A 19975-nucleotide genomic window follows, 5' to 3' on the forward strand; every position below is an offset into this window, starting at 1 on the left:
ATATAAATACTACCAAAGTACTCAAAAAAAAAAAAAATCTAAGACCTAAAGAGAGAAGGAGGTCATGTGTCCAGTATTTAAAGCTCATAGTCCCTGAATCTGGTTTGCAAGTTTGTTGAGAACGGAAGCTTGAGTGTCAGTGCTGAGTCATTTAAGACCAATGGCTACTTGCTGATCGAAACTTCTTAGAGATCATGTACTTGGTGGTACCGTTCTCCTTTCTTGGCTTAATAACCAGTGGTGTGACTGGGCTGTTTGGCAGTTCCTCAGTTTCTTTTTCATCTGACAGTCTCGGATAGTTGTTCAGCATTTGGTGGTAAAGACCTAGCTGTGTTTTTTAGATGCAGGTTGCGGGAAATGGAGAGAGGGGCAGATCGATCACATGTGTAGCGGTCATGGCCAGCGTGGGTGCCGCACTGCTGCCCCATCTGGTTTCTTTCTCGGCAGATTCTCAGGTTGTATAGTGTGATCTGTAAACTGAGGACAGGCTAAGTGGCTTTTGTTCGGGCACGGCTTCCGTGTTTCCATTCCCACACAGAGTTGGTCTGCCTTTGTCTGTCTTGCTATTATCCTGTCCATCTTTCCTTCCTACTTTCCTCAGATGACAGTTCACTTCCTCTTAGGCTCTATGCGTATGTCCCAAGATGATGTAAAAAAGAACGGTATTTAACCAGTGCACCTGACTTGATGTAACTCTGTTCCTGAAGGTGTTGTGAAAAAGCTTTTTCATAGAATTTTCTTTTTTTTATTGACTTATTTCTTTATTTTATTTGATTTTTTTTTTTTTAGATTTTTTAATGTTTTTTATTTCTGAGAGAGAGAGTGTGAGCAGGGGAGGGTCAGAGAGAGGGAGGTACAGAATCTGAAACAGGCTCCAGGCTCCGAGCTGGCAGTCAGTACAGAGCCCGACGCGGGGCTCGAACCCACGAACCGTGAGATCATGACCTGAGCCGAAGTCGGACACTTAACCGACTGAGCCACCCAGGCGCCCCTGTTGACTTATTTCTTAATCCCAAAGATAATTCTTCTTTTTCTTAAAAAATTTTTTTAATGTTTATTTTTGAGAGAGAGAGACCTACAGAGTGCAGGTTGGGGAGGGGAAGACACAGACAAAGCAGGCTCCAGGCTCCCAGCTGTTGGCGCAGAGCCGGGTGGTACTAACCGTGAGATCATGACCCGAGCCGAGGTTGGGTACTTAACCGACCGAGCCACCCAGGCTCCCAAATTCTGTTTTTCTTTTTAACTCCCACTCCCCCCTTAAAAAAATTGTGGTAAAGACACATGACATTAAACGTAACCATGTTTAAGTGTATACGTCAGTAGTGTTACATATATTCAAATTATTGCACAAGAGATCTTGAACTTTTTCATCTTTCGATCCTGAGACTCTATTCCCAGCAAACGCTTAATTCCCCATCTCTCCTCCTACTGGATCTTGGTAACCACCTTTCTGTTTTCTCTCTGATTTCGATTACTTTGGATACTTTGTGTGAGAGGGATCGTACCGTATTTATCCTTTTTTTCTGGTTGGCACATTGCTCTTGACACAGTGTCCCTGAAGTTCTAAGATGGCTTTTATTCTTATCTGCCACACTTCGCTCTACAGAGCCTCCCACAGCATCTCCGGCCCTTAATGCCACTACCCAAGACACAAGGTCGTCACTCTGTGCCACGTGAAGCCATTTTCAGGTCTGTTCCATGCGTAGCTCTCCATGAGCAGAGGTGGCATGGGGTGGTCAGGCCAGTAGTTCTGGTCACTGTTGACAGTATTTAGGGATTGTGGGCTTAGAACCAAACCAGAATAACATGCACTTAAACATGAAAGCAACTCTCAACTTTGACTTCTAATCTTCCTTCTGTAGGCCATCAAATACTCGATCTTAGGCTGTCCACTCTGTCATTCCCAAGTATAATTAGCTCGGAGATTTGTGTAGGAATTACAGGGTTTAAGATACAAAAAGAGTGACACAAGATGGAAAGAACTGGGTTCAGACTTGGATCAAGAATTGAGAGTGGCCAGAGGACGCTAGTGTCTTTCTTTCCTGACTTCCCCTCACATCCCATTTGCCGTGGGACATATGGGTGTATTTACCAAGGATTAGGGGAAGTTCATGAACTGGTTCTGGTCCCCAGGACAGGAACATCTACTCCTTAACTGGGCAGGGACAGGTTCTGGAAGGAATCAGGGTCAAAGACACAGCATGGCCTTGTCCTGGTCAAGCCTGTCTATTCTTACTTTGCAAGTATTGGTTACTTTTAAATCAGTGTGTCTGGGAGAAGGGAAGAATAAGGAGTTATTGTTTATTGGGTACAGAGTTTCAGTTTTGGAAGATGGAACATTTTTGGAATGTTTTGGAACATTTCTGAAGGCCGATAGATGATAGTTATAGGTATACAGCCATGCAGTGCGCTTTAATGCCATTGAACTGTACGCTTAAATGGTTACAGTGGTAAATCTTACATTAGCATGTACATTTTACCACAATAAAAAAACCTCAGTGTTTGAGGTCAAATGATAACTAGTAAAAGTTGTCAAATGGGTATTTTTCTGCATTTTTATTTATTTTTTTTTTAAATGTTAGTTTATTTTTGAGAGAGAGGGACACAGGGTCCAAATCAGGCTCTACACTGACACCAGAGAGCCCAGTGTGAAGCTCAGACCCACGATCCAAATGGTGACCTCATGACCTGAGCTGAAGTAGGAGGCTTAACCGACTGAGCCACCCAGGCACCCCCGTTTTTTCTGCAGTTTTAAAAACAATTCTAGTAAAGTTTTTGTTACTAAAATGTGAACTCTCAGAACAGCCTCGGAAACTATTAGTTTGCCCTCGGGTTTGGAGTGTGTGTCTCATCCTTCACGGGAATCACCTTGGGGGGCTTGTTCAGATGCAGATTCGGGTCCACAGGTCTGGTTCGGGACCTGAGACTCTGCATTTCTGCGGCTGCTGGTGCTGCTGGTTCAGGAAGCGCATTTGAGTAGTGAGGACACAGAGGACATTCCTGAGAGCACCCAGGGGGTCGTGGGGCCGCAAGAGCTGGAAGTTGTTTCCACCCCGTACACGCACCACGAGTCCTAAGGTTGTGAAGCAAGCACAGGTAAAAGGCGGAGGGCTTTAAGTAAAGTTGGAGAGGGGCGCCTGGGTGGCTCAGTCAGTCAGGCATCCAACTTTGACTTGGGTCATGACCTTCCCGGTCCCAAATTTGAGCCCCGTGTCGGGCTCTGTGCTGACAGCTCAGAGCCTAGAGCCTCCTTCAGATTCAGTATCTCCCTCTCTCTGCCCTTCCTCCACTCACACTCTGTGTCTGTCTCTCTCAAAAATAAATGGACGTTAAAAAAAAAAAAAAGAGCTGGAGAACTTTCCTTTGGCTTCTAAAGCTCTGCCGGTTCCCCTTGCTCTGTGCCCTTCCTTCCTAGGATCATTACGCCATGAGCGTGGCCGGGTTGTGCCAACTGCCCCAAAATGGTTCTCAAGTGGATCACGAAGCAGTTTTGAAGTCCTGTTTGGTGTGGAAAGCCCAGCAGAGCCCTGTGTGACTAAACTCCCAAAGTGGGCCCTCAGGGACATAGGGTAGGTAGGAGATAATAGTGTGTCGTTTTTTGTGCGAGCACTAAAGGGCACGTTTTCTGATTTCATTTAGTCGCTGAGAATTTTGTGTATGCAGTCGGCCTTTTTTTTTTTGGCAGGGAGATAGGTTTACTGTTAACTTAAAATTCCCTTCCACACTAACATTTAACCTGCTGTGGATTGGTCCAGGGAATAGAGAGGACCAGAATGTTCCCATTTGATTTGTAACTTATGCTCTACTCGCTGTGAGGTATTTGCAGATGGAAAAAGAACTATGCAAGAGACCTGCTAACACACTTTGCTGAAAAATAGGCATAGTTGTGGCCTGTGGTGAACACAGCATGTGGGCAGGCCAGGGCTTGCCCTCAGAGTTACTTATAAGCGTACACTGTTTTATTGCACTTTGCTTTATTGAGCTTTGCAGATAATGCGGTGGGTTTCTGTTTTTGTTTTAGTGTTTTTCCGTTTTTTTTTGTTTTTTTTTTTTGTTTTATTTCTTTTCAGATTGAAGATTTGTGACAACCCAGCTTCAGCAAGTCTGTTGGTGACATTTTTCCAACACTGTTTGTTCACTTTGTGTCTTGGTCATATTTTGGTGATTCTTGCAATATTTCAAACGTTTTCATTATCCCGTTCATTATGGGATCAGTGATTATGACTCCTTGAAAGCTCAGATGATGGTTAGCATTTTTTAGCACGCATTTTTAAATTAAGGTGTGTATATTGTCTTTTAGGCCTGTTGCCTTAATAGATGGTAGTATAGTGCAGTCGCTTCTTGGCTTTTTGGCTAAGATCAAGTGTAGTACAGAGTGATGTGAACTTAACTTTTGTATGCATTGGAAACCAAATTTTTGGAAACCAAAAAACTCATTTGAACCCCCCCCCTTTTTTTTTTTTTTTTTTTTGTTTTTCGTGTGTCTAGNAGGTACACCTGTGTACTTCTTGGATGTTAAACTGTGGACAGACTTTCAGAACATCACAGCTTTGCAGGGTACAAGTGTGGCTAAAAGATCAACTGTTAGGAAAGCATAAGATGGAAGACAGCCTTGAACACCCTTGAGCGTTTCTGGAACATCCACGAGGTGCACGGGCGATCTCCGTAGCACCCTTTCGGAGCATTGTAAATTGAATAATAAGTTCTAAATTAGATTTTTCACTTTGAGAGCGAGCTCTGTTATCGTTTCTGAACAGCGCCTAATTTGATTGCTCTGAAAAAGATTACAGTGATATCAATTTACCTAATTGTGCTTTAAGGTAGTTATTTAACTTACCCCAGTAAACTTAATCAAGACAATTACTCTTTGCCATGATTCTGTTGGGTTTTTGTTTGCATTGTCTCTTTATGGGGTCTTCAGAAATATTTTCGGCTCGGGATTTAATTGCCCCAGTCTACAGATAAATGGCCTCCTCCTCGCCCTTCTCTTTGTATTTGCTTGCAGCAAGTACGATTAGATTTGGGTTTAAAAGTTATTCTTCTCATTTTATTCATTCACAAAAAGGCCGTTAGATTGCCTGGTGCTCTCACGTCGGTCCTGGATCCCGCAGGAAGTCAGACTTTCTCGGCCCTGCAGGAAACACGCTACTAAATATTTATAATCACACCTCCCATGTAAAGCCGTCTCTAATCCTTTTGGTTTGACCTTCTGGTTTTGACAGGTTGGAGTGAATACTTTGGGCCCAGTTTTGTGAAACCTGATAAAGGATTAGTGTAGTGATATTTTTTTGTTACGTTTTTAGTCATTTCCACACTCTTTCTACCCTGTCCAGCCGCTTTTCTTTGCTGTTTTCCCCTCACTTTGCCCTCACGGGTGTCTTCGCGTGCTCCTTGGATGTCGTGTGCAGCACACCCTCCCCCCGCGTGTGGCACCCCATCNCCCTGTGCATCCTCTCCGGGGCCCTGGGGAGCTCTCCCCCCAGCCTGCCGGGTGCTGGAGAGTGGACAGTGGGGCGGCCCGCACACCGCACACCTCCTGTTTCACAGCACATGGGACCCTGGCCCCGCACGCTGTCAGGGTGGACGGCGCAAACTCTGTGAGTTCATTTCCAGGGGCAGCAGGTTGGCTCTGACTGTTGATGGGAAGTGTTGGATGCTAGATATTTTAACTGAGTTAAAAATCTCATCTGAAAGGAAGCCAGTGGCCCAGCNTCAGCATTCCACAAGGCTTCACACGCAAAGCCAGCTGGGGTCGAGGCAGCTGCCTGCAGAGAAGGGCCTCGCTGTCAGCCAGCTCCTTGTATGCGTGGTAGTTGGTGCAGCCCTCCAGGTGGGGTGGCCCAGCACCCCCACCCCCGCCCCGGGACCCTTCCCTTCGAGTGAGTGGTAGGGGAAGGGGCAGACCAGTGGGGAGACACTTAAAGTTAGGAAGATGGAGGGGAAGGAATTGGGGGCGCAGGCAGCATTGATGATGCGGAAGCAGTGTCACCAGGGTGCTGTGAGCCTCGGAGCCAAGCTGGGACACAACAGGACAGGTACTTTCCAGTCCCCTGGCTGGACAGAACCCCCTTGCTCTTATATTGCTCTTCCTATCACCGTCTCAACCTTTTTCTTTCCTTTTATGTGAAGAGAAACATTCTCATCAGTGCACATATCTGGGGGGGAAATGTTACCCCTTTTGTTTTCAGAAGGAAAGAAGCCTAGATTACGTATGTTTTAGCCCCTTGTAGCCTCTCAAGACTCAAGCGTCCCTTGTGTTGTAATGGCTGCTTCCAGACTAACATTTGGGTCCAGTTGAACCATACGAAATTGCCATTTCTCTTGGCCAGGGGGATGGAATATGGACGGTTCTCTGTGGCTCAGCCCAAGAGCATGTTCATGACCCTCAGGTTTAATTTTGTGTCTAAGCTTATTGATATGCTTATGAGTTCAAGATGGAATAAAAGGTGGAGTTTTCCTGGTGGCACCCAGTGAAGTTTAACAAAACGGGAGTGTTTCCACAGTCCCGTCAAGTGGCACAGCATCTCCCTGCAACAGTATACAGCCCTGGCTGGTGGAGTCTGCCTGCCATCTTTAATTCTGTTGCTCTTGTGTGCTTGTTAACAGCTGTGACAAGCCGTGGGATTTGTATTCCTTTTGGGGTTTCCATTTTCTCCAGGTGTGTAAATGATTTGCTGTGACCGGATTCTGCTGTGAATATTCAGATTAGAGTTAAAAGAAAAATAAGTGGGTATACATTTTTTTTTGTGAACTGGAGTTTGGATTTTTCTCTACTGTTGAGGGTGTATGTTTATTGTGAATATACATAACATAAAGTTGACCATTTTCACTATAATTTGGTGGAATTAATTACATGTGAAAGCATCACCAGTATTTCCAAAACTTTCTCATCACCCCAAAACAGAAACTCTATACCCATTAAGCACTAACTCCGTGGGTAATTTATTTTTAAATTATGGGTACCTTCTTGGGTACCTTTTTTGGTGCCACTTTTAGAAAATAAGAGCACCTTAGAAATTCTGGTTTGTATCTTTCTCGAGGACTAGACCACGTCAAGGAAAACTTGCTGTAGACCTACCTTCCGGGTTCCTGGGGGAGAGAATAAAATGTTGACCACTGCTGAATATTGGCACCAGCCACGTGATATGGCAGTGAGGATGGATGGTGCTGTCTCAACCCTACCCTTTTCAAAAGGGAGGTGTCTGCATAGCCAGCTAAACATGAAGGGGGGTGGCACCTGGGTGGCTCAGCTGGTTAAGCGTCCGACTTTTGATTTCATCTCAGGTCATGATCTCATAGTTCGTGAGTTCGAGCCCTGCCTTGGGCTCTGCGCTGACAACATGGAGCCTGCCTGGGACTCTCTCTCTCTCTCTCTCTCTCTCTCTCTCTCTCTCTCTCTCTCTCTCTCTCTCTCTCCCTCTCTCCCTCCCTCCTTCTCTTTGTATCCCTCCCTCCCTCTCTCTTTCAAAATAAATAAGTAAACTTTAAGAAAAAAATAAGGGGAAAGAGGGACACGCTGGTGACAAGTGACAGATAATTTTTAAAAATCAGATGGGTTGGTTTCTTCTGCTGAAACTTTCGTATGGGTCCATCTGTTATTCTTGGAAGTCATTTTAATCAAAACAGTGCAGCTGTATTGAAAAGACTACACTGAGCTGGGAGCCTCTTAAATTCTCCATGCCTTTCCCACATTTTGCTATTTCATCCTGGAAATACCCGTCTCTAGGCTAGATATTAACCACCAGTCTGCGGAGTTTCTTAGAAGTCTGTACTCCAGGGACTGAACACCACTGGGACTTTCAGTCCTGCTTTGAAGACCAAGTACAATGCACTTTGCCCAAAGTACTTGGTCTTCAGTGAGAAAAGTGTTTTCATGCTCTGAAAGCCACGTGAGTCTTCCTCTCTAGAACTCTTCCAAGAATTGGGTTTGGCATCTTGTGGCTCAAAGATGGAAAGTCCAATGTTTCCATTCATTTTCACTCTGGGACTACAGGGAAAAAAAAATCCACTTGTTTATTAGTGAACCTAGCTCCAGAAAGAAAACATGCGCATGTTTGTAAATCTGCACAGCTCTGTGTATTGTAAATTTTACTCACTGTTGTAAGTTTTAGCATTTTGAAGCCTGAGATTGTTATCCCGTTATATTTCCACATCTACCCTGAACAACATCTACGTTGACATGGGAAACCATGTGCAGTAATCCACACTACAGGATGTGTTGGCTTGCTGAGGAATGTGGGCCGTGTCAAGGGTGGCCAGCCTTAGCTTGCTAAGAGTGCACCCCATTTCCATGTTGTTACCCGCCATATTCCCAGGACCACTGACAGATGCCTTAGTAACACCTAAGAAAACCCAGTCTCTGGGGCCCTGGCCTCCTGGCACCTTTATGTGAATCTAGTTTCAGTGGATTTAGAGTCCAGGGTATTTCTGACTCTTTGAGACCGTAGTGTTTTCCCTGTCCCCTCTGGAGGGGACAGCTGGGCCCCACCCTGCCTGGCCCCATCACTGGATAGGTAGACAGGTGGCTAGGGAATTAGATGCTGTTGATGGTATTTATTGGCCCCAGTGAGGCCCTAGCTGAATAGTGCACACTCTCCTACCTGCGCCCCCCCCCCCCNCGGTGGGCCAAATTGGTGCCTTTTTCCTTTTCTCCTTTGTGAATCTCTCTTGACTGTGGTCTCTCTGTTCCTCTGGAATGAGCTTCTTCTTCCCAACCTTCAGGCTTGGTCTATTTGTACCTGAGCCTGCCTCTGACCTGCCTGTCCCCTCTCATCTTCAGTTGACTTTGGGATTCCAGGCTGGGCTTCTGGGCGGCACATTCTACTTGTGCCTCTATGAGCCCATCGCACATCCAGCAGCGCTGATGTGCAGGCACGCAGAGAAGGGTGCACATTTTGTGCCATCAGCCGTATTGTTGCTTTCTGTCTTGTGGTCAAGCTTAGCAAATCGAATCGCTCATACTTTAAGGTACGCAGGATGCTCTGTTGCATTCCTGGTACCAGTGAACTGAGCATAGCTAACTAATCCCGTGTGCTCAGCCCAGACCAGGTTGCAGTTTATGACTTGGAGAGGTGAATAGAAAATATTCCATCAAAACTGGATTTTTTGAGGGCGGTGCCTTTGGTTAGGTGGCCGACTTTGGCTCAGGTCATGATCTCATGGTTCATCAATTTGAGCTCCACATTGGACTCTGTGCTGACAGCCCAGAAGCTGGAGCCTCCTTCAGGTTCTGTCTCGCTCTCGCTCTTGCTCTCTCTGCCCCTCCCCTGCTTGCTCTCTGTCTCTCAAAAAAATGAATACATGTTAAAAAAAATTTTTTTTAACTAGATTTTTTTTTATTTTGGAGATTTAAACCCTATTCGTTTATTATAAGTATTTTGTGAAAAATGCATGTGACGATCTTGTTTGGAAACAAGACAGTTTACAGTTTATCTGCAGGAATTAGACACGGCCGTGTAGTGCTGGCTGCAATTTCAGTAGAAAAAGCAGAGGCAGTTTGTTAAAACAAATCCAGGTGGTTCTCTCTGTGTGACTGACAACTTTGCATTCCATTCTCCAAATTCATTCATAGGCCTGTAACGTGCGACCAGTTTCCCCAGAGACTCAGTGCTGCACACGGGGAGTTGAGCCTCTAGTCTGTGTACAGAGACCAGGGACCCACAGTGCACTGGGGCGGAGCAGAGGCCCTGTGTTGCCTGATTCCAGTTTTAAACACGATTTCAGAGTTCCATCCCAGGCTGCGGCTGTGGTGCAATTCGGGGATCACATGCTTCCTGTGATCACCTCCCTGGTGAGCGGTGGGAAAAAGGAGGCACCACATTTCTTTTTTTTCCTTTTTTTAAAAAATGTTTACTTTGAGAGAGAGCATGAGTGTGAGTGGGGGAGGGGCAGGGCGAGAGGGAGGGAGAATCCAAAGCAGGCTCCGCACTGTCAGTGCAGAGCCCAACATGGGGCTCAATCTCATGAAGTATGAGATCAAGACCTGAGCCAAAATTATGAGTCAGATGCTTAACCACCTGAGCCACCCAACCGCCCCTGGAGGCCACTCCTTCCTAAGCCACTTCCTCCTCATCCGGTGGCATGTAGGATGGGTTGAGGGGGTGGGGAGTGCCTGGTGACCTCTACCAGGCAGCACACTGGTGCCTTCCAGCCGTTTGTGCCGTGTGGTGCTCCCGGCTCCTCCGTGGGGAAGGCGCCCTTCGCTGTACGGTCGTGCTGCGGAAACTGAGCGTAGGTGGGGTGACCGTCCGGAAGTCCACGTGTGGTCAGTGACAAGTGGCGGGGCTGGGGCTTGGCTCCAGGGTCGACCATCCTCCCACGACTTCTTGAGGAGCAAACTGAAGTGAGGGGGGTGTGTTCCCAGGTCCCGGCCGCTGCGCTGGGGGTGCTTCTCTGGGCCCCAGGGATGGAGTGCACTCGATGTCTTCTCGTCAAGACTTCCGAGCCTTCTCTTGAGGTCACTCTTCAAGATGCCCCCTCCCCCACTCCTCCTCCTTTGTGGTGGCTTTTGTTTTATTGCTCTAGGGAAATAGAAAGGTCTGGAAAAAAAAAAAACACATTTTTTATTTTGATGTTTCATTGTCCTGTGTTCACAATCTTGCTTCTGTGCTGCTGCTTCTGATGAGAGTCCTCAACCCTGGCTGCGTATTTTGATTCGCTGGGAAGCCTGCATCGTAAGCCTTGACGCTGCCCCCCAAACAATGAAATCGGAATGTCAGTGGGGACTCAGGCTGTAGTACACTTTTTTTTTTTAATATTTTTTATTTTATTTCTAGGAGAGAGAGAGACAGCGTGAGCAGGGGAGGGTCAGAGAGAGAGGGAGATACAGACTCTGAAATTGGCTCCAGGCTCTGAGCTGGCAGTCAGCACAGAGCCCGATGCGGGGCTCGAACCCACGAACTGCGAGATCATGACCTAAGCGAAAGTCGGACGCTTAACTGACTAAGCCACCTAGGCGCCCCTGTAGTACATTTTTTAAAAAACTTCTCGGGTGCTGTGTTTAATGTACAGCCGGGTACAGAACTATTTCATAGACTGAATGAGCCTCATCTCAAAACATTATGTTGAAAATTGTGGACAAAGCCTGACTTCTGCGTGCGGGGCTTAGAAAATGCCCTTGTAACCATCGTTGCTAGGTCTTGGTGTTTCCCCACGAGGCTTCTTTCCAGCCATCGTTGGTGGCTCTGTGGAAGGTCTCTTCTGCCCACATTCTCTTTGTCTACAGCTCCTTCTGTCTGTCCATCCGTCTTCCTCTCCCTTCAGGGAGTACCTGCTCTTGACCTTTTCACCTCTCTTTCTTCCTTCCACCCTCTCACATTGGACGTTCCGTTTGAGTGGGACTTTGGGGTTTAAGTGTCCCAAACTCATGGAGGATCTGGGTGGCTCAGCTGGTTGAGCGTCCGACTGTTGATTTTGGCTCAGCTCATGATCCCCAGGTTGTGGGATCAAGCCCCATGTCTGGCTCCATGGTGAGTGTGGAGCCTGCTTAGGATTTTCTCTCTCTCTCTCTCTCTCTCTCTCTCCCTCCCTCCCTCTCTCCCTCCCCCCCTCCCCTGCCCTGCTCTGAAAACAATTAATTAAATGTGCCAAACTCAAGTGCAGTGTTTGTCCATGCATGGCTTTCTGACTGGTTGCTTCCTGATCACTCGGCCCTTGTTTTTTTTAATGTTTATTTATTTTTGAGAGAGAGAGAGAGACAGAGCATGAGCAGGGGAGGGGTAGAGAAAGAGAGAGACACAGAATCTGAAGCAGGCTCCAGGCTCTGGGCTGTCAGCACAGAGCCGGGTGTGGGGCTCCAACCCATGAACCGTGAGATCATGACCTGAGCTGAAGTGGGACTCTCAACCGACTCAGCGGCCCAGGTGCCTCAGCCCTTGTTAACAATGCAAGGTCCTCGGCACCACCCTGGATCTGCAGGGTCCATTTTTTTTTTTATGTTTTTTATTTATTTCTGAGAGAGAGAGAGAGACAGTGTGGGCAGGGGAGGGTCAGAGAGAGGGAGATACAGAATCTGAAACAGGCTCCAGGCTCTGAGCTGTCAGCACAGAGCCTGACACGGGGCTCGAACCCATGAACCGCAAGATCATGACCTGAGCCAAAGTCAGCCACTCAACCCACTGAGCCATCCAGGTGCCCCCTGGGGTCTGTGTTTTAACAGGGTTCCCACCTGATTCTCTTGGTCCTGAAATTAGGGAACCGCTGACTCCGCGGGTATATTGATCCGAGGTAAACTGGAAAGCTGTTCTCTTCGCTCATCTCTCACTGTGTAATTCGCTCTTTGCTTCTAACGGGGCTGCCCCCTGCCCTGTGGGGGGGGGGGCACGGGGAGGGGCCGCAATCCTGAGGGCATGACCCTTAGTTTGGGTTCTCTGATTTTCCCCATCTCCCTCACCCACAATCCCACCCCCTTTTCCTTCTGTGTCTGGAACAGAACCCAGTGTTTGGGGACCTTTCCTTCCAGCTGAAGATACTGTGGAGGTTTTTCTCATTTGTCAGTAGAGAAATTCAATTGTAAAGCAGCTTCTGAACCCCCCCTTTTTTTTTAGATTTATTTATTTTTGAGAGAGAAAGAGTGTGTGTGAGCAGGGGAGGGGCAGAGAGAGAGGGAGACCCCGAATCCGAAGTGGACTCCAGGCTCTGAGCCCAGCGCAGGGCTCAAACTCATGAACTGTGAGATCATGACCTGAGCTGAAGTTGGACGCTGAACCGACGGAGCTGCCCAGGCACCCCTTGAAATTCCTTCATCAAGTTCAAGCACAGAGGCCATCAGTGATGGTCTTTACAACCCAATTGAATTACATTTGTTACTGAGGAAAGTGGTACCTGCTTCTCTTTCAAGAGAGGGAGGGTACTGGGGGGTGAAGGAGGGGCAAAGGCCCTGGCGTTCAGGGTAGCCCTGGGCGGGGATGGGTGATGGCCATCTCCCCTTCCCTGCAGGGGCTTGTTCTCATTCTTCGAGCGATGCACCCACCCTCATGCCTGGGAAGACCCCACGGGGCTGGATGGAGGCATTCTAAGGAAGGAATGGGTGAATCCCAAGCAGCCGCCCCACATTCGGGAGGAAAGTGGGCTTATGCCTGGTGGACACCTAGTCTAGTAACTTCCATTTAAGGAGTGTCGGTTTCTTAAAACAGCAGTGAGAGCGTGAGCTTCCAGCTTTTAATTCAAACCAGTGGCATTGCCCTGTTAAAGGTAGGAAAGCAAACTGAACGGTTACTCCTGAGGAATTTTGGCTGGGCAGGGACACCCATGAACTTTCTAAGGTAATGGACATGCCCCGTGTATTCTGGGTGCTTCCTTAAGCCGTGTATCTTGCTATATGCAAAGTAAACACTTCAGTTCTTAAAAATACCAGCTAGCTTTCCTGAAGGCAGCAGTTTGTACTGAAGTGTTTGTACCAACACGTTGCTGAGCTCAGAGCTCATGTAATTACCCCAGTGTGCAGTGAGGCAGCACAGGCAAACCCCGGCCGATGCCTGCTGCCTATTTTTGTACAACCTACAAGCTCCCAATGGTTTTGACATTTTTTAATGTTGGGAAACATCAAAGGAATAGTATTTCATGACACATGAAAATGACATGAAATTCAGATTTAATGAGGAGGTGTTGGAACACAACCATCCCCATTCATTGCCTGATCGTCCAAGATTGCCTTCAACCTCCTTCCCCTCCACCCTCCCCACCCCCCCCACGGCATCCTAGGGAAGTGGAAAAGCCTCTTTACCCTCCAGCCCTTTGCAAAAGAAGTTTGCTGACCCTGATCTAAAGGATCATTTTCCCCAATTACTTCTGATGTGATATTTAGTGCCAAGGCCTTCTAGTGGCTTCTAGTCCTGGCTATACATCGGCTCATGGAGATTCCTGAGCCCCTACCCATGCCCAGTGGCATAGGCCTCTCTGGAGAGGGGCCCAGGAATCTGGATTTGCAACCAGCCATCAGGAATCTGTGCCGTGAACCCCGAAGAGCGGATCGATTTGTGGTGAAGCCCCGTCATTTGATTTTCCCTGTGGGGTGGAAATGTCCTGCCCAAGAGGATAGAGGTCATCAGATCAGTGCCAGCACCCATGTTTCCTGCTGCCTGTAGGGCAGGGGCTCTCAGAACACAACAGCCCTCTGAACATCAGACTCCCCCCGGCCCTCCCCCAGGAGGGTTTATGAAACCACGGGATCCTGGGTCTCCACCCACAGTGTGACCTGGAGGCTGAGAATGTGAGTTTCTGACAAGTTCCCAGGTGCTGCTGATGCTGCGAGTTTTGGAACTGCACTGAGAACTGGTTTGTAGGGCTCGTTAGGGTGTATGTATGGATCCTTGTGTGTTTTTTAGTCCCTGTTCTAAATAAAAGCACCTAATACACAGTCTTCTCCCCAAAACATGTTCTTTAAAAACACAGATGGTCACTCGCACAGTCCAAGGACCGTTTTTGACTGCTGTGGCTATAAAGGAATCATTCTTGAAAGGTGTCTTGTCAAAAACAAGACTTAGTCTGGCGAGCTTCGTTTTAAATACAAACACCTGTTAATGGTGTGGTCTGTAACCGGCTATTTGGGGGGTGCTGGTGGTCAGTGGAGAGCCATTCCCAGGTACGGCAAAAATAAGAAAGCCAGTGTGCTGTGTGGTAATTATACCCCAGCACATTTCCAAAAAGTTTTGCAAAAAATGACTTGATTGTGCTTATACACAGCTTTCAGAAGTTACCGTGCAGATTTGGACACCTAATACCTATTTTTTTAATGAGTTTATTTTTGAGAGAGAACGAGAGCTAGTGGGGGAGGGGCAGAGAGAGAGACAGAGAGAGAGAATGAATCCCAAGTAGGCTCCTTGCTCAGCGCAGATTCGACTCTGGTCTCAGTCCCATAACTGTGAGATCATGACCTGCGCCGATAACAAGAGTCAGAGACTTAACTGACTGAGCCATCGGGTTGCCTCCCCAGTGCCTATTCCAATATTAAAGAGCAATGAAATTGTTAACCATTTGCTGTTCTAGGCAAATACATAGTCCTCATTTTCTATGTGAAATGCCAGCACCAGAGAAGGAAGAAGAGTGATTCTGAATTTAGAAGCTGTGGGTAGAACGCTCAAGCTTTTGATAATTAGTTGTGGCTTAATATGCTATCTTTTCCCATTATCCGTGCCACCTGGGTATAGAGAACATTGGGCTGGGGACCAGGAAGGGGGGACCAGGACTCAGGTAAGGTAAGCCAGGTGCTCAGGGTACAAAATGTAAAGAAGCACTCAGGGTCAGCATTCATTTGCATGCCCCCCCCCGCCCCCGCCCCCAATTGGTTGATCTGGTAAATTGTGCGCCCTGGCCACCAGCCTCTCCCTAGTCCTGGCCCTGATCAGAACCTGAGAGCTTAAGAGGCCATCTGTAGACTCAAGCCTCCCCCTTGCCTTTGCTTTGCTGGAATGATTCATTGAAACCATTCATTTCAAACCGTCCTCACTTTGATATCTTTCAAATATCTGTGTCAATACAGTTTAGGGAACTTATTTAGGATTAAATTACTGCAGTGCACACCGCAGCATGTCATACGATGGTTTGCAATGTTCATATGAATTTTTGAGGGGAAAAAATGTCCCCGAAGGTTTTCCTGGATGAAGATTTTATAGCAGGCTTGTGTAATCCCTTATAAAACTATAACATTACATTTACAAATTCAGCACATGGACTGTATTAGGAGTTCCAAGTGCCGTGCCTTCATTTCGGAGGTTCAAGTTGGTCTTTAGCTGCTGTTTGGGTGCTCCAAATAATTCTTGTAATAATTTTTAAATAATTTAATGGTATTTTCAAGTCTTCCACTAAGGGTAACTGAGTAGCCAGCCCTTGAGAGTTCAAGTATTTTTGTCTTCTGGAATGATCTTCTGTTCTGAAATGTATCCACCTTCCTGCCATGTCAGAGTTCACAGTGGCTTGCGCCAAGCATCTGCTTTCGTTCTTGCAGAGGGAGCTAATGACAGATGTTCACAGGCTAACGCTGAGAAACGTTCACTCCTGTGACCACGGGCTGGGACATATGCTGTCCTTAGTTTCAGGAAGCTTTTGTAACAAAGGACTCCAAAGAGATCAGGCCACTGGGGAATGTTGCCAGCATGCCTTTGTAAAGGGCAAATCCTGTCCGATTAACCTAATTTCCTTCCCCGAGCCGCGATCAACCGGGGACGTTAAAATAGCAGTCTTCAACATTACCATTCTCTTTCTGATTTAAAAAAAAAAAAAAAAACATTTATAATTAAAGTTTGAAGACGGTTTACTTAAAAAATATACGGTGCTTTGTTTTTCCTCCTTTCATCAAAAGGACGTGCCTAAGCAAATAGTACGTGGGCCTCGTAAACATTCATTGGAGGTACACTTGTGAACAGGGACGTCAGCATCCATACTTATTTAGGATGTTTCCGATTGGGACATTCTCCGCGATGGTAAATACCACAGAGAAAATAATTCTCGCCTTTTGAGGAAAGTCATACTCAGAAGTATCCATTCTTGGCTCGTTGCTATCTTCGATGGAGATTTTAAAATAGTTTGCAGATGTTACTTTGAGCTAAAACGGGAAAAGAGACCGTGGCCACATTTTAGCACCTCGGATATGATATGATTAGTTAATAACTTCCGTAAGTTTGAGCTCTGGTCTGCAGTGGAGAGGAATGCTTTCTCTTTTAACAGCTGCACTGCGGTGTGATTCACATCCCAAACAATTCACCCGTTCAGAGTGTGCACGTGAGCGGCTTTTAATGTATTCACAGACTTGTGTCACCACCACCACCACAGTCTATTTGGGAAACGTTTGATTACCCCAAAAAGAAACCCAGTACCCCTTAGTTGTCACCCCTAAACACTCCTGTCCGAACCCCCAACCCTAGGCAGTAATTTCCTGTAGCTATGGACCTGCCTGTTCTGGATCTCTCGTGTAAGTGAAATCCTACAACATGTAATCTTCTGTGACTTCTTCAACTTAACGTGATGTTTTCAAGGTTCATTTGTGTTGCAGCGTGAACCTGCACTTTTTTCCTTTTTATTGCTGAGGAGTATTGCATTGTCTGGTTATGCCACACGTTATTTAAAAGGAATAGTCTTTTAAAGCTTGGTAGAACAGGGGCACCTGGGTGGCTCAGTTGACTGAGTGTCAGACTTCAGCTCAAGTCATGATCTCGTGGCTTGTGAGTTCGAGCCCCTCGTTGGGCTCTGTGCTGACAGCTCGGAGCCTGGAGCCTGCTTCGGCTTCTTTGTCTCCCTTTCTCTCTGCCCCTCCCCTGCTCGTGCTCTCTCTTTCTTCAAAAATAAACATTAAAAAAAATCTTGATAGAACAGAAAGGTATAAAAGAAAATGGATGGGTAGCTGTATAAGCCCACTTTTTACATGATTTATAATGGGTCACACGTAATATTTCCAAACGTAAGGATGATATTTTAATGTGTAAGCTTAAGCTCAGAATAATTAAGAGCAGTGACAAAATTCTTTTTTGAATAAAAATACAGTTTAGGCTTTCTCGTAGATACTATTTTTAAGTTCAGTTCTTTTTGAGAGAGAGAGAAGTATGAGAGCGTGACTGGGAGGGGTGGGGGAGGGGTGCGGAGAGAGAATCCTGTGCTCGGTTCTGTTAGCACAGAAGCCCAGTGCGGGGCTCGATCACACAAACCGTGTCATCATGACCTGAGCCCAAACCAAGAGTCAGATGCTTAAGAGCCCCCCGGGTGCCCTGCTTAGATATTATATCTAATGAGATATTATATCTAATGATGGTCTCATATCTGAACATGGGTACTTTTTTTTTTCCAAAGTTCTGGGAAGCTGGAAAGATCATTAAGGCTTAGAGAAATGGGTTCTACAGAAGCAGCCCAGGTCGTGGGTTCTAGAGTGTGGAGGAGGCTAGGAGGTTGCTATAAGCAGGCCAGCCCTTCTCTCCCCCTGGGAAAAATGGACGTCGGCCCGGCTAGGAGAGCTGGTGGCGCAGGACACCCTGACCCTGAGGATGTCAGGGACCGCATGGAAGGACAGCCGAGGGACTGGCTTCCTTCGCCTTTGAGAATACATAGTTGGCCTCTCATCTGTCTGGAAAAGGAATGATGCTGTGGATCTTAGAACCGGGGATTTCCAGGGATTGTTTTCCTGCAGCCTCTTCTAAGCAAGTGACGGAATGTCAGGGATATTTCCTTGCGCAGGTGAGACTGTATCATCATCCTGACTCAGAAGCACTGCTGAGGATCACTATAGGTTGCCTTGGCTTTTGACGATGTTGTAGAACAAGTTTTTTTTTTTTTAATGTTTTATTTATTTCTAGGAGAGAGAGAGAGACAGCGTGAGCAGGGGAGGGTCAGAGAGAGAGGGAGTCACAGACCGAAACAGGCTCCAGGCTCTGAGCTGGCAGTCAGCACAGAGCCCGACGCGGGGCTCGAACCCACGAACCGCGAGATCATGACCCAAGCGAAAGTCAGACGCTCAACCGACTAAGCCACCCAGGTGCCCCAGAAGTAGAACAGTTTTTAAAAAGAGAAGATGTAGCTTTAAAAAGTGACCTATGATACTGAATTCTTTTTGTAATGAAATTCTGAGATTCTCTAAGTGGTGTCTCAAACCATCCCCACTTCGTTTCTACTCCTGATCCCAGCTGGTCCCCCCAGGCATGGTTGACTGTCCTTTCTTACCTACTGTCTAGGGCTGCCCGCCAAAGGCTTTTGAGGAATTCCTGAAAGAGATGCCAAGGAGGTTCACGCAGGTCATTTCACATCAAGCAGTTATTGGGTAATTGGGGGGAAGGAAGGACTGAGCAGATCATGGAGTTTTGCTGGGTCACTTTGTGTGGTGATGGGCATGGCCCCGGGTGCTTTGATCAAAGTCATCTGAGAGAGAAAACAGAAGTACCGGGGACACATAGGGCTTCCCTGGACGGCTCAGAACTCACTTTGTTCTGTGCACTGTCTCCTGACTGAGGGGAATGAGGGCCAGCTCGTCCCGGCCTGGAGACTAAGCTGGATCGACTGGAAGCGGTGAGGGACTAACCAGCCGCCGTCTGCTCAGCGAGTCACGGCTGGGAGTCACAAAACCCGTTAAGAAATTCGATTAATGTCTGGAAGCCAGAGGAGGGGGGCAGGGAAATGAGTTAATTTTTGGTACCTGCTGCCCAGTAAACCCATGTGAGCGAATGCACTTAGGATAAAACTGAAAACAAGACCCAGTGAGTGAGTTGATTTACCTGTGCTAAGGAGAGCTGTTTCTTTAAATCCAGGACTTAGCCAGTGTACGTGATCGCTCACGGACAGCACCCGTGTGACCTAGAATCTGTACCTCTTATTACTTTGTGACTTTTTTTAACCTATGCCCTCAAGCGTATTGCCTTTTTTTTTTTTTTCATGTGGTTGAAGTTATTTAAGACATTGTTCTTACAGGGTTTATTCACTGCATCTGTATCTATGTCTCCATCCATCCAGCCCAACCAATGATAAGCAAATCTTTTCTGATCTCCTCAACGAAATTAACCAGTAATATCCTATGTTTGTATATTGACACTTGTAGTTTTTTTTTTTTTTAAATTGACATTATTTGGTTGGATCTTCCCCAGTGCACCCAATTCAGCAAATAAAAATCACTATCACTGTTCTGCTCCTCTGAATAATCTCAGAAAGGTCACTACCTCCGTGGTCTCTGTGAGCACTAAAATGTGATGTGGAGGTACTGTATAAGCCTGGCATTTATATCATTCTCTGTGGTTTGTAAAGTATTTTCATTGGATTGATCTCCTTTTGATCCTTATAACAAACATGTCACCCAAATTTCTGATTTTTAAAATGTCATTTAAAAAAATGTTTATTACCTACCACTCCTCTGTTGCATAGACAGAAGCGATTTGGGGGTCCGTCAGTGACTGGGACCTGACTTCCTGGTATAAAAGCTAGGTAGCTGGGGGTGAGATTCATTCCTAAGGGACCAGCTCCTGAGTTTAAGGATGACTTTTCTTTAAAAAAAAAAAAGGGGGGGGGG

The 19975-nt window shown here is 46.7% G+C and overlaps 1 protein-coding gene and 1 pseudogene across 1 annotated transcript in view; both read left to right on the top strand.

Moving 5' to 3' along the window:
* The window catches only part of MYO10 (myosin X), a 236355-nt gene that overhangs the window by 49795 nt on the left and 166585 nt on the right, over positions 1-19975 (top strand). The gene's annotated exons all lie outside the window — the stretch shown is intronic.
* On the top strand, positions 4334-4437 carry LOC144238412 (U2 spliceosomal RNA; annotated as a pseudogene).

The sequence above is a fragment of the Crocuta crocuta genome, unplaced genomic scaffold (assembly GCF_008692635.1).
Source record: "Crocuta crocuta isolate KB4526 unplaced genomic scaffold, BGI_CrCroc_1.0 scaffold51, whole genome shotgun sequence".
NCBI classification, from domain to species: domain Eukaryota; kingdom Metazoa; phylum Chordata; class Mammalia; order Carnivora; family Hyaenidae; genus Crocuta; species Crocuta crocuta.